The sequence below is a fragment of the Mercurialis annua genome, linkage group LG1-X (assembly GCF_937616625.2).
Source record: "Mercurialis annua linkage group LG1-X, ddMerAnnu1.2, whole genome shotgun sequence".
Classification (NCBI taxonomy): Eukaryota; Viridiplantae; Streptophyta; class Magnoliopsida; order Malpighiales; family Euphorbiaceae; genus Mercurialis; species Mercurialis annua.
The window spans coordinates 13,464,004-13,477,483 of record NC_065570.1 but is presented as its reverse complement, the minus strand read 5'-3'; the positions used below and the strand labels follow the sequence as shown (position 1 = coordinate 13,477,483).

At 32.5% G+C, this 13,480-nt stretch overlaps 1 long non-coding RNA gene across 1 annotated transcript; it reads right to left on the bottom strand.

Moving 5' to 3' along the window:
• Window positions 1-7,758: 7,758 nt before the first annotated feature.
• Window positions 7,759-9,047, bottom strand: LOC126665668 (uncharacterized). Its single transcript, XR_007637676.2, has 3 exons — window positions 8,904-9,047; window positions 8,777-8,815; window positions 7,759-7,972 (listed from the first exon to the last, which is right to left on the bottom strand). It is a non-coding gene; the product is annotated as an uncharacterized LOC126665668 (long non-coding RNA).
• Between the last annotated feature and the right edge of the window lie 4,433 nt (window positions 9,048-13,480).

Here is a 13,480-nt window from a genome sequence, read left to right as displayed (position 1 = left end):
TGTTTATACACCTGAGCAAAACAGTGTTGTTGAACGAAAACATCAACACATACTTAACATAGCCAGATCTCTCAAATATCAAGCAGGAATACCAATTTTCCTATGGAACCACTGCATAGAGCATGCAGTACACTTAATGAACAGAATACCATCTCCTGTTATTGATGATTGATCCCCATATGAGATTCTTTTCAGCAAGAAACCAGGTTATCAGCATTTGAGAGTGTATGGTTGTCTTTGCTTTGATCCTAGAGTAGTAAAGGGGATTTTCATTGGCTTTCCAGCTCACACAAAAGGTTATAAACTCTACAATCCTGTTACTAAACGTGTTTTCATTTCAAGGAATGTAATATTTCATGAAAATTGCTTTCCTTTTCTAGAAAACACTGCACACAGATTTTCACAGTGTGTTCCCTCAAATGCTCCTTCCTTTTCTCATACCATTGATCCTGCTTTTGATTCACCACTCATACCTTCTCCATCTGCTCCAACTCTTTCTCCAAATTCTCCATGGAATTCTCCTCCTGTTCTTCCCACTCACACTAATCCCATTTTTCAAACTGCTGATTTCCCAGTTCTCAGAAGAAGCAGCAGAACAATAAAATTTCCCTCTACTTTAAAAGACTTCCACTGCAACCTTCCTTCTCACTCAGCAAATCTTCTTACCACACCACATCTTCTTTCAAATGTCTACACCTATTCAAATCTATCCCAGACACACAAAGCCTTTTCAGTAGCTCTTACTGCTGAAAAAGAACCTACATCATATAATGAAGCAATAAAACATATTCACTGGCAAAAGGCTATGGAAGCAGAACTCACTGCTTTAATGGATAATGGTACATGGTCTCTTTCAACTTTGCCAACAGGAAAACAACCCATAGGATGCAAATGGGTGTACAAAATAAAGTACAAGTCAGATGGTACTATTGAGAGGTATAAAGAAAGGCTTGTTGCCAAAGGCTTCACTCAACAACCTGGTTTGGACTATAATGACACTTTTAGTCCTGTGGCTAAAATGACTACAATAAGAACCTTACTTGCTGTTGCTGCAATTAAAGGTTGGAAATTGGAGCAATTAGACATCAATAATGCCTTTTTACATGGTGACTTGCTTGAAGAGGTTTACATGACAGTCCCTCCTGGTTTTCAAGCTTCAAACAAAGTCTGCAGGCTTCACAAATCCTTGTATGGATTGAAACAAGCAAGTAGACAGTGGCACAACAAACTAACCGAGGCTTTAATATCCAAAGGTTTTACTTCTGCTCCTTCAGATCCATCACTCTTTATAAAACACAGTGAGCATTCCTTTATTGCTTTACTTGTGTATGTTGATGATGTGATTTTAGCCAGTGATTCTTCCTCTGCAATCTCTGATGTCAAGACCTATCTACATGATCTTTTCAAGATAAAAGACCTTGGTCCTCTGAAATATTTTCTAGGACTGGAGGTTGCCAGGACCACTGCTGGTATAAATCTCAGTCAAAGAAAATATACATTAGATCTTTTATCAGAAACAGGCTTCTCTGATGCCAAACCTGTTCCCACACCAATGGTCAACTCTAAAAAGATGTCCAAATCTGATGGAGTGCCCCTTTCTGATGTTCAAGTTTACAGACAACTAGTTGGCAAGCTGTTATACTTATGCACCACCAGGCCTGATATTCAATTTGCTATTCAGCAATTATCTCAATTTATGGCTTCTCCCACTGATGTTCATCTCAAAGCCATTCATAGAGTCTTGAGGTATCTTGCATGGACACAAGGAAATCAGTTTCTGGTTACTGTATTTTTCTTGGAGATTCATTAATTTCTTGGAAATCTAAGAAACAATCAACTGTTTCTAGATCTTCATCAGAAGCAGAATACAGAGCTTTAGCAACTCTTACTTGTGAGTTACAATGGCTTCTTTATTTGCTTAAAGACTTGTCTTAATCTCATCCTCAAGCAGCTGTTATCTTCTGTGATAGTCAATCTGCTCTCCAACTTGCTCATAACCCAGTCTTTCATGAGCGTACTAAGCACATAGAGATAGACTGCCATATGATTAGAGACAAACTTCAGAAGAATATAGTTCATCTTTTGCCTGTTGCTTCTGCTGGGCAACTAGCTGACAGTTTCACCAAAGCTTTGGCTCCTGCTTTGTTTGATCAGGCTGTATGCTCCAGCTTGAGGGGGCATAATAAGCCAGGTCATCTTCATCTATTCTGTTACTTCTTCTAGAAGTAATGCAGTTTACAACTTCTGCATTTTTGGTCATTGGATTCCTTTACTCTGAGCTTCTCATTGGTGGTCTCTTTCACCTGGATTGCTGATCTGGAAGAGCTGAGCTACTTGCTGTGCACATGTGAAGATTGCTGCTGAATGCATCTGGACTGATCTTAGTTGTTAGATTCATTTTAGTAGCTTAAGCTTATATCACACACTGAATGTGTGTTTTCTGTTTCTGTTATTCTCCTTTGCCACATCAGCAATAGTTAGTTATGCTGATGTAGTAAAAGGAAGCCTTGTATTCTACAATTCATTTTCCTATTAAGGGTGATAACTTTTCTTAGAAGACTTTCTAATTTGTTTAACTTCTCACTAATAGATCATAGAGTTGTTTTCTTCTATGGCTGTCATACACCCTTTGTCCAACGGCTCAACTACACAATTGACCAATTCACAAGAACTCTTCGTTCACACAGATATGGAAAAAGCATTAACATTTAAATTGATTCACCAAATCAAGCATAAACAGCTTCAAGTGTGTACCTGAAAAGTCAATATTGCACCACAGTTTCCATGTAATCAACACTAATATAGGACATGATAAAAAGGCACCACAAATAATGCAAGATAATATACTCCTCGGTGCTCACCAAACAAGTAACCATCGAAGCTGTGCTCCCTCTAAGAGAATCCTGTAATATGCGGCGAGTCAATTTGACTTCTCGATATAGCACTCTTGGCTTGTTGTATACAGTGCATAAATAATATTTGATAATGAGGAATTTTCTTGTAGGCTTCATTTAAGGTCCTATAATCATTACATGACAAACTAAAGGCTAAGAAGTGAAGACTAGATAACTACCCAAGCTTAATTGAGTAGGTGAAAACATGACCTGCCAAGTCTATGAGGCTAAAACAGCTCCAAAGCCATCACAGCAAACACCAATCAGAAGAATTCCGTGGCTTCTTTGATGCATCATTAAGAATTGAAATATCTTTTGCTCCTACCTTGACATATCAATAGAATAGTGGACATGGCCAATGACATTAATCCTAAAACTTCATCAGTACCCTCTAGCATCAAAAGACACATTAACGCTAGGATTTATATTGTGTAATTCGAAAGACACTTTAACGCTAAGTCAGGTCAGAAGAAGCATATGATATATGTATGACCAATTTTTTAACAAGAATGGAACATCAAGTTTAACAGATTCTTTAAGAAAAAGTATAATCAGTAGTAGCAGCTCCAGTGACATAGCCTGGAAATTATTAACTGGATACCCAAGCTTAATTTGAGAGGTAGGTGAAAAAATGACCTGCCAACTCTATGAGGTTAAAACAGTTCCAGAGCCATCACTGCAAGGAGATGAGTTTAACCTCTTGAAACTCATATATAGAATTTAGCTGGGACTTTAGATTATCCTTTGAGGTGAGTTTGAGCTTGTTTTGAGTTCTAACAGATCACAACACTATCCATGTACACTACTAATGCATAATGTGAAATCTCCACTTTGCTGCCTCCAAAGCACATCGATACAATATGTTAGACTGCATGCTTTCTTCTACCAGGGACATAGCCTGGAAATTATCAAGCCCAATTCACACAATTAAGATCACTTTCATAGCAGTAATAGAGAGTCACAAGTATATTGTGATGTAACTTATAGAAAGCATAAAACAATTCAAATTGAATTTCATTTGTAGTTTATCATCTGTAAAGGTTAAAAAAATTGCCAGAACTCTGTTATTTTAACTAAAAAGTTTGAATGAAAGAGAAATCATGCCTAAAATGTCATAGTAATGCCAAAAACAATTTAATTGAATTTGTTTCATATTTCATAATGGCTTCTCTTAGGATATTATGTACAATTTGAAACACACTTGACGCCAAAAATTATAAATAAAGTGCAGCAGCTCTAAAAGTTGAGTCAGGTCACAAGCATATGCATAATATATGTATGGCAAGGTTTGTGAATTCGAGTTGTGCGTCTGGTGTCGTGTTTGAATATGCGTTGTCACTAAGTATGTTTGTTGATTGTCTAGTGAAACTTGTGGAAAGTTGGTTTTGATTAACGATTGTTGTTGATATTAATGACAACGGTTAAAGGAAACTTTTTTTTTTTTACAAATTACGGAAACGTCTAGTTACAAATTCGTTTGCAATCGGGAAGTAGTTTTTCGTATAGATTCAATAGTATTCTAACCTCAAATTCTACAAAACTTAGAAGGCATTTTGAACCAAGCAACAATTAGCAAAAATTTCATCCTTAAGATGTGAGTTTGTACCTGGTATGTTCATTAGATTCCACAAAACTGTCTATGATTATCGAAATACCTAGCAAAACAATAATTGAATTATTCATGGTTTGAGAAAAAACAAAGTACCCTCCACTTTTTCAGTTCAAAAATGAGATTGGAGAGCAGAGAAAAGAAAGATTTTCTACCAGTTGCCCCCATTCTCAAAAGAAAAAAAAACAACTAGCTTGATGATTTTGTCTGAGCAGCAGAAGAATTTGAACTGGCCAAAGGCTGGTCTGGCACTGCGCATCAAATATTCCGAGGATACAGAATTAATGATATCAGTTTGAAACTGCTTAAATTACAGAGAAATTGAAGTTTAAACTTTCAAAATATTACTCTATGAAACAAACCAAAAAATAACTTTCAATCCTCTTTTACTGGATTCAACTCTTTTGAAAATCGCTCTTCAAGAACCAACAAAAAAATAACTTTCAATCCAAAAGTGCAATCTAACAAATATCTCCACAACAAGTTATCGATAGAAACAATATCATCTCATCTCTTGCCACACAAGTTGATTTGTTTGATATGTGTTAATTGTCTTCGGATTCGAGTCATGTCTGTAAGTCATCGTTTTCATTTGTTCTGTTTTTAAATGCTTCGAGTCGTGTCTGTACGTCATCGTTTTCATTTGAATATAGTTATATATTTGTTGTTCTGTTTTTAAATGCTTATAACGTGTTATTTTTGGTTGCCATGATTTGTTGTTGGACGGTAATGCCGTGATTGCATTTTTTTCAGTCGAGATTAGTTTACAAAGTTTGTGAATTCGAGTTATGCGTTAAGAGGGTGGTGTCGTGTTAAGTATTCTTGATTGTCTAGTGAAACTTGTGGAAATTTTGTTTTATTAAACGATTGTTGTTGATATTGTTAGAATAGTTTATGAACACCTAATTGCCCAGACCCATCGTCATTATTAAATTGTTTTTCCATGATGACATTGTTAGAATAATAAGAAAGAAACTTTACATGAAGAGCGCAAGAAAGATATATCTAGAAGAGAAGCGTACCTCGAATATGCAGCTCTACATACCATCTTCAATTCACGTAGTTTGCCCTTTTGTTTTGGTTCAATTCTATTCTAAATTTCTCTTCATTTGACAACATTGTCAATTCTACAAAACTTAGAAAGTAAACACAAAATTTTCAAGAAAAAAAATACTAATATTCAAGAAATTTCACCTAAATATTTGATCTTCTTCAGCTCACGAGCTAGGGCACTGCATTAACAAAAATATTCGGAGGAATTGGTAAATAAAAAAGGCAATTGGAAACTCTCCCACCCTGCACACGCAACTTGTCATTCTCATTTAATAAGTTGATTGAGAATCAAAAACTAAACAATGATGCAACATGCTTAAAGTATACCGAAGAGGAAGATGTACTTAATTCCAAGTTTCCCGAATTTCCAAAAATTCCAAGTTACCCGTGTCATCAACAAAGTTAAGATACGTCGAACCAAATTCACTTCCAGGAACAAATCACAATAACAAGTAATACACTATCTCATATGTGACGCATCACATACTAACCTGGTAGGTTTATCTTTTAAGAAAGTCATCCAAGTTTTTCTTCACAGTTCTTCCTCAATATAGCCAAAGTCATCTCTTATTTGCAAGTCAATGTCTTCCTAACCATGATTGTAAGTTTAACATCGGTCATCTTACTCCGAGCCAAACACAGTGAAGTGCTGAAACCAAATAATTCCACAGCTTAGTTAGCACACAGAATTAATGACATAACATGAAACATAACATCAGTTTGAAACTGCTTAAATTATAGAAAAAATTGAAGTTTAAACTTTCAAATTATTATACTCCAAAAATATGAATCACTATCAACAGTGATGCTGACAGTTGATTCATCTTCATTAAAATCAAAACCAATTTCTTCTTTTATCGTCTGAGGATGTTACTGAAGATAACAAAATCTCCAAAAGGAGTGTCCTCTTTTTCTGGATTCACTAGGGTGGCCACCACACCTGTATTGAAATCACTATATGGACAACAAGCTATTGATAGATTACAATATCATCTAATCTTTCAGCCACACAAAGAGTTGATGGTGTGTAATTGGAGTTTTTGGCTTATAACCAACTGGACATTTTTTCTCTATGGCACTGCTTCTCTGCGAAACTGGTCTACGTTTGAGTTGATGAGGGTGAAAACTTTTCTTAGAAGACTTTCTAATTTGTTTAACTTCTCGCTAATAGGAGATGCTATCATAGAGTTGTTTTCTTTTAATTTGTTCAACTACAAAATTGACCAATTCACAAGACTCTTCATTCACACAGATATGGAAAAGCATTAACATTTAAATTGATTCACCAATTCAAGAATAAACAGCTTCAAGTAATTGTGTACCTGAAAAGTCAATCGTTGATTGCACCACAGTTTCCATGTAATCAACACTAATATAGGACCTGAAATTAAAAAGGCACCGCAAATAATGCAAGATAATATACTCCTCGGTGCTCACCAAACAAGTAACCATCAAAGCTAGACTGCTTCCTCTAAGAGAATCCTGTAATATGCGGCGAGTCAATTTCACTTCTCTTGGCTTGTTGTTATAGAGTGCATAAATAATATTTGATAACGAAATTAACGATTGGTTAATCTTTGGAACTTTCTTGTAGACGTATCCTTCATTTCAGGTACTATAATTTTTCATTACATGACAAACTAAAGGCTAAGAAGTGAAGACTAGATACCCAAGTTATATATACACTACCCAAGCTTAATTGAGCAGGTGCATGACCTGCCAAGTCTATGAGGTTAAAACAGCTACAGAGCCATCATAGCAAACACCAATCAGAAGAAGTCCATGGCTTCTTTGATGCATCATTAAGTATTGAAATATCTTTTGCTCCTAATAGAATAGTGGACATGGCCAATGACATTAATCCTGAAACTTCATCAGTACCCTGTAGCATCAAAGACACTTTAACGCTAGGATTTATATTGTGTAATTTGAAAGACACTTTAACGCTAACACTTATAGATGAAGCATATGCATATATATGTATGACCAATTTTAACAAGAATGGAACATCAAGTTTAACAGATTCTTTAAGAAAAACAACTAGAATCAGTAGCAGCTCCAGTGACATAGCCTGGAAATTATTAAGAGGTAAAGACTAGATACCCAAGCTTAATTTGAGAGGTAGGTGAAAAAATGACATGCCAACTCTATGAGATTAAAACAGCTCCAGAGCCATCACCACAAGGAGATGACTTTAACCTTTTGAAACTCACATATAGAATTAGCTGGGACTTTAGATTATCCTTTGAGGTGAGTTTAACCTTGCTTTGAGTTCTAACAAATCATAACACCTGTCCATGTATGCATAATATGAAATCTCCACTTTGCTCCCTCCAAGTCACATCGATACAATTGTGGACATGGTCAGGTGCTATGATATGTTAGACTGCATGCTTTCCTCTACCAGTGACATAGCCTGGAAATTTATCAAGCCCAATTCACAGAATTAAGATCAATTTCATAGCAGTAAAAGAGAGTCACAAGATATACATTTTGATGTAACTTATAGAAAGTACAACAATTCAAATTGAATTTCATTACTAGTTTATTATCATCTTTAAAGGTTAAAAAATTCGCCAGAACTCTGTTATTTTAAAGAAAAAGTTTGAATGAAGAGAAATCATGCCTAAAATGTCATAGTAATGCCAAAAACAATTTAATTGAATTTGTTTCATATTTCATAATGGCTTCTCTTAGGATTTATAATGTACAAATTTGAAACACACTTGATGCCAAAAATTATAAACAAAGTGCAGCAGCTCTAAAAGTTGAGTCAGGTCACAAATATATGTTTGGCAAGGCAAATTCTAACAAGAATTGAACATTTGAATTTAAGAGATTTTTCAAGAAAAACAACTAGAATCAGTAGTTAATAGTTTTTTTCTCATCTTTAAAAAGTTAAACTAGCCGAACTCTATTCTTTCAACTAAAAAATAAAAACAGCATTTAGAATGAAGAGGAAGCATGCCTAAAATGCCATAATAATATCAAAATGCAATTAAATTGAATGCCTGCCAGCCTGCCTGCACATATATTTCATGTAATGCTGAAATTTCATGAAACGCCTTCTCTTGCGATTTATACTGCGTAATTTGAGAATTAACGCTAAATATTACATGTAAGAGATTCTTCAAGTAAAACAACTAGATTCAGAACTAGCAACTCTCAATCAATGAAAAAACTCATAAGAAAGTTAAACGCAAGAACAAAAATCAATTACCTGCATCTGAAAGAATCCAACTGATAGCAATACCTCCGGCTACAAGGATGCAAAGCCAAAACCCTAATTAATTAAAAAACAAAAGAAAAAATTGAAACCCTAGAGAGACTGATCAGAGATTATTCACCTGGTATGAGGATTAACTTCCGCTGGTATGAGAATTTCATGTGAGTTTTGAGAGATCTTGTTCTTGTGTTTTCATAAACGAACAAGATTTTGATTTTGATTGTGCAGAGAGAGGAATCGATGAAGAAAAGATGTGAAATGTATATGACCGTTGGGAAAGAGGGATATTTATATGAAATATATTGGGCTTTTTACATAAACATCTAACATTTGCAAAAATATTACTTTTATACGGGTAAGAATTTTCAATATGAAAACTACCATCCACGCCGGATATTATTACTTTTATACGGAACAAATATATATACTACTCCAAGTCAAACCCTCATAAACTAAATAATTTTCTCTCTCCTCAAATTTTTCTCTCCCTTCTCTCTCTCAACTCACCTTTTGTTTTTCGCACCAATCTGTCTCCGCCGTTCCATTTCCATCGTTTCTCTTCCATTGTTCCACCTCTGCCGTTCCATTTCCATCGTTTCTCTTCCATTGTTCCACCTCCGCCATTCCACCTTCGCCGTTTCGTCTTCATCTCGCCGACATCTTTCTTTTATCGTTTTGATTTCAGATCTGAATTTTTTTGTTCTTTTTTTTTTCATTTTCAGATCTGTAATTTGTTAATTTTTTACTGTTTTTTCACCATTAAACATATATAAAAGAGTATCTTTACAGAATCTAATACTCATTTCATGTTATGTAGAATGATTTTGTGATTTTATGGAATACAATTCTGTTATTTCTGTATTTTTCTTGTGTTTCTGCATTTTTTTTAATTCTGCAGAACGATTTGTTTGATGATGATTGATTGCTGAATTATTGTAATATCACAGTGTTGTTGATTTTATGTTGACTTTATGTTGATATTATGTTGATATTATGTTGATATCAACTGATTTTTTTTATTTTAACATTGGCAAATAAAATAATATTGTCTGTGAAATAAACTAAAAAATTAAATTAAATTAAATTAAGATTAGATAATGATACGGTAGCATCATGGAAGAAGAAAAATAATGAAGTTGAATTATTGTAATGATATAGTGTTGATATTGTGTTAATTTTCGGTTGATATTTTGTTGATTTTAGCATTGGTGAAAAAGAAAATAATGATGTTAAATTATTATAGTGTTACAATGTTGATTTTATGTTGATATTGTGTTAATATTATGTTGATATTTAGTTGATTTTATCATTAACAAAAAAGAACACATTATATGTGAAAATAAGATAAAAAATTGAAATTAAATTGAAAAAATAAAAATTAGTATAAAAAGATTGAAAAATTTAAATCAGTTAGTTTATTACATATGTTGATATCAACATAACATTAATACAATGTCAACACAAGATCAATATTGTAACATTATAATAATTCAATATCATTATTGTGTTTTTCACCAATATTAAAATCAACAAAATATTAACCGAAAATCAACACAATTTCAACATTGTAACATTACAATAATTCAACATTTTTACTTGTCTTCTTTTCCAATACCAACATATCATTATCTAATATCAGTTAAATTTTTATTTTTTTAGTTTATTTCACGGACATCATTATCTTATGTCTATGTTAAAATCAATAAATACCAACTGATTATCAATATAAAATTAACATAAAATCAACAACACCGAAACATTACAATAATTTTATCAATCTACCATCATCAACAAATTGTGCTGCAGAGTTAAAAAAACGCAGAAATATAACCAAACATAGTAAAACTGCAGAAATAACATATTTTCATTCCATAAAATCATAAAATTATTTTATATACATGAAAATTAGTATTACATTCTTTAAATATAATCTTTACACATGTTTAATGGTAAAAAAATTATGGGCTTTTTACTCAAATAATCAACATTCATGTTTGATTTACTTTTATACCAACACATATTTGACATTTTAAAACTACCATGCAAGGGAGAAATTATTACTTTTATACCATCCATATAAATAGAACCCTCATAACACAAACCTTCATAATTATAATTATTTTCTCTCTCCTCAATTTTCAATTCACCTTTCACACAAATCTCAGATTTGTTCTTCGCACCAATCCGCCTCCGCGGTTCCATTTTTGCCATTTTGCCTCCACTGTTTCGCCTTCGCCGTTTCGCCTCCGCCGTTTCGCCTCCGCCGTTTCGCCTCCGTCGTTCCGCCTCCGCCGTTCCGCCATCTTTCTTTTATCATTTTGATTTCAGATCTGAAGTTTTTAATTCTTTTTTTTCATTTTCAGATCTGTAATTTGTTTATTTTTTTACTGTTGTTTTCACCATTAAACATGTATAAAGATTATATTTAAAGAATCTAATACTCATTTCAAGTAATGTAAAATAATTTTGTGATTTTATGGAATAAAATTCTGTTATTTCTGCATTTTTCTTGTGTTTCTGCGTTTTTTTATTCTGCAGAACGATTTGTTGATTTGATTGCTGAATTATTATAACGTTACAGTGTTGTTGATTTTATGTTGACTTTATGTTGATATCAACTGATTTTTTTTAAATTTTTACATTGACAACTAAGATAATATTGTCTGTGAAATGAACTAAAAAAATTAAATTAAATTAAATCGAGACTAGATAATGATATGATAGCATCGGGAAGAAGACATATAATGATGTTGTATTATTGTAATGTTACAATGTTGATATGGTGTTGATTTTCGGTTGATATTTTGTTGATTTTAGCATCGGTGAAGAAGACAATAATGATGTTAAATTATTGTAATGTTACAATGTTGATCTTATGTTGATATAGTGTTGACATGGTGTTGATTTTGGTAATGGTAAAAAATATAAATAATGATTTTGAATTATTATAATATTACAAATTTGAATTTATGTTGATATTATGTTGATTTTGTGTTGGTATTTTAGATTGGAAAAATAATTTATTAATCTTTGGTTAATTTAATGTTGATTTAATGTTGATTTTATATTGATATATATAAAAAATCAAATATATGATAAATAATAAATTTTGATGAATTATTAGCAAAAATAAAGGTAAATAAATATTAAAAATAAAAATTAGTGTTAAAAAAGATTTACAAAATTAATACTATCCAGTTTATTAAATGTTGTTAATATTATGTTGATATTGTGTTGATATAAAAACTGACAAAAATGTCAACAATAAATAATGTACACATGTTGATTTTATATTGATTTTATGTTAATTTTGAATTGATATTTGATGACAAATAGTATACACATGTTGATTTTATGTTGATTTTGTGTTGATCTTCAATTAATTTTAGGAATATGCGCATGTTAATTTTAGGTTGATTTTAGGTTGACATCGAGTTGATTTTGCGTTGATTTTGATTAATATAACTTAAATAATTGTACATCAATAAAATTCAACATTGATTTTATAATAAAGTTTGTACGTAGAACATAATATAAGGAGCAAAAAAACCAACCAAATTTCAAAAATGCCGAAATGAATTTAGTACATTCTAATAAATTAGCACTCTAGAAAATGAAAGTTATAAAAAATGGCTGAATACCAATAGCATATGTTTATGTAGGGAATTCCATAACGTTTATCGAGAAAAAACACAAAGAGATCAATCATTCAAACAAATATGTGCACTCCACATTCCATCCTGCTGCTTTTCAAATAAACATCTATTCCGCAAACTTACAGGAGGCATTTATTTCACAGACAATATTATCTTGTTTGTCAATGTTAAAAAAAAATAGTTGATATCAACATAATATCAACATAAAGTCAACAACACTGTCACATTACAATAATTCAGCAATCAATCATCATCTACAAATCGTTCTGCAGAATTAAAAAAAACGCAGAAACACAAGAAAAATGCAGAAATAACAGAATTTTATTCCATAAAATCACAAAATTATTCTACATTACATGAAATGAGTATTAGATTCTTTAAAGATAATCTTTATACATGTTTAATGGTTGAAAACAACAGTAAAAAATAAACAAATTACAGATCTGAAAATGAAAATGAAAAAAAAAAGAACAGCAAATTTCAGATCTAAAATCAAAAAGAGAAAAGAAAGATGGCGCGGCGAGATAAAGGTGAAACGACGGAGGCGAAACGACGAAGATGGAACAGCAAAAACGGAACGGCGGAGGCGGAACGGCGGAAGCGAAGGAATAAGAACGTGGAAAAACTCTGCTGGACTCGTGGAGAAGAAGAAGGAGCCGCCAAAATTCAAGAGAAAAAGAAGAAACAGTAGAAAAGTAAGAATTTAAAGAAATTAGGTTACAATTTTAATTTTGGATGGTATGAAATGTAAACTTTGGATTTGGACTGTATAAAAGTAAACTTGGGCCAATTATCAGTATATTGGGTAAAAAGCCCAAAAATTATTGTGACTTAAAAACAGTTAATAAAACAATTTCTAGATCTGAAAATAAAAAGAAGAAGAAGAAGAACGGTGAATCTTTTTATCTCAAAATCTGATCATATGCCTTTAAAAACTTTTTAAAATCGTTAAACACTTTTGATATCTATTCTTCCTTCCGACAATAAACTCCGATTCATATCTGAAAAAGAAAACACAAAAATAAGAGAACGGCGGCGGCAC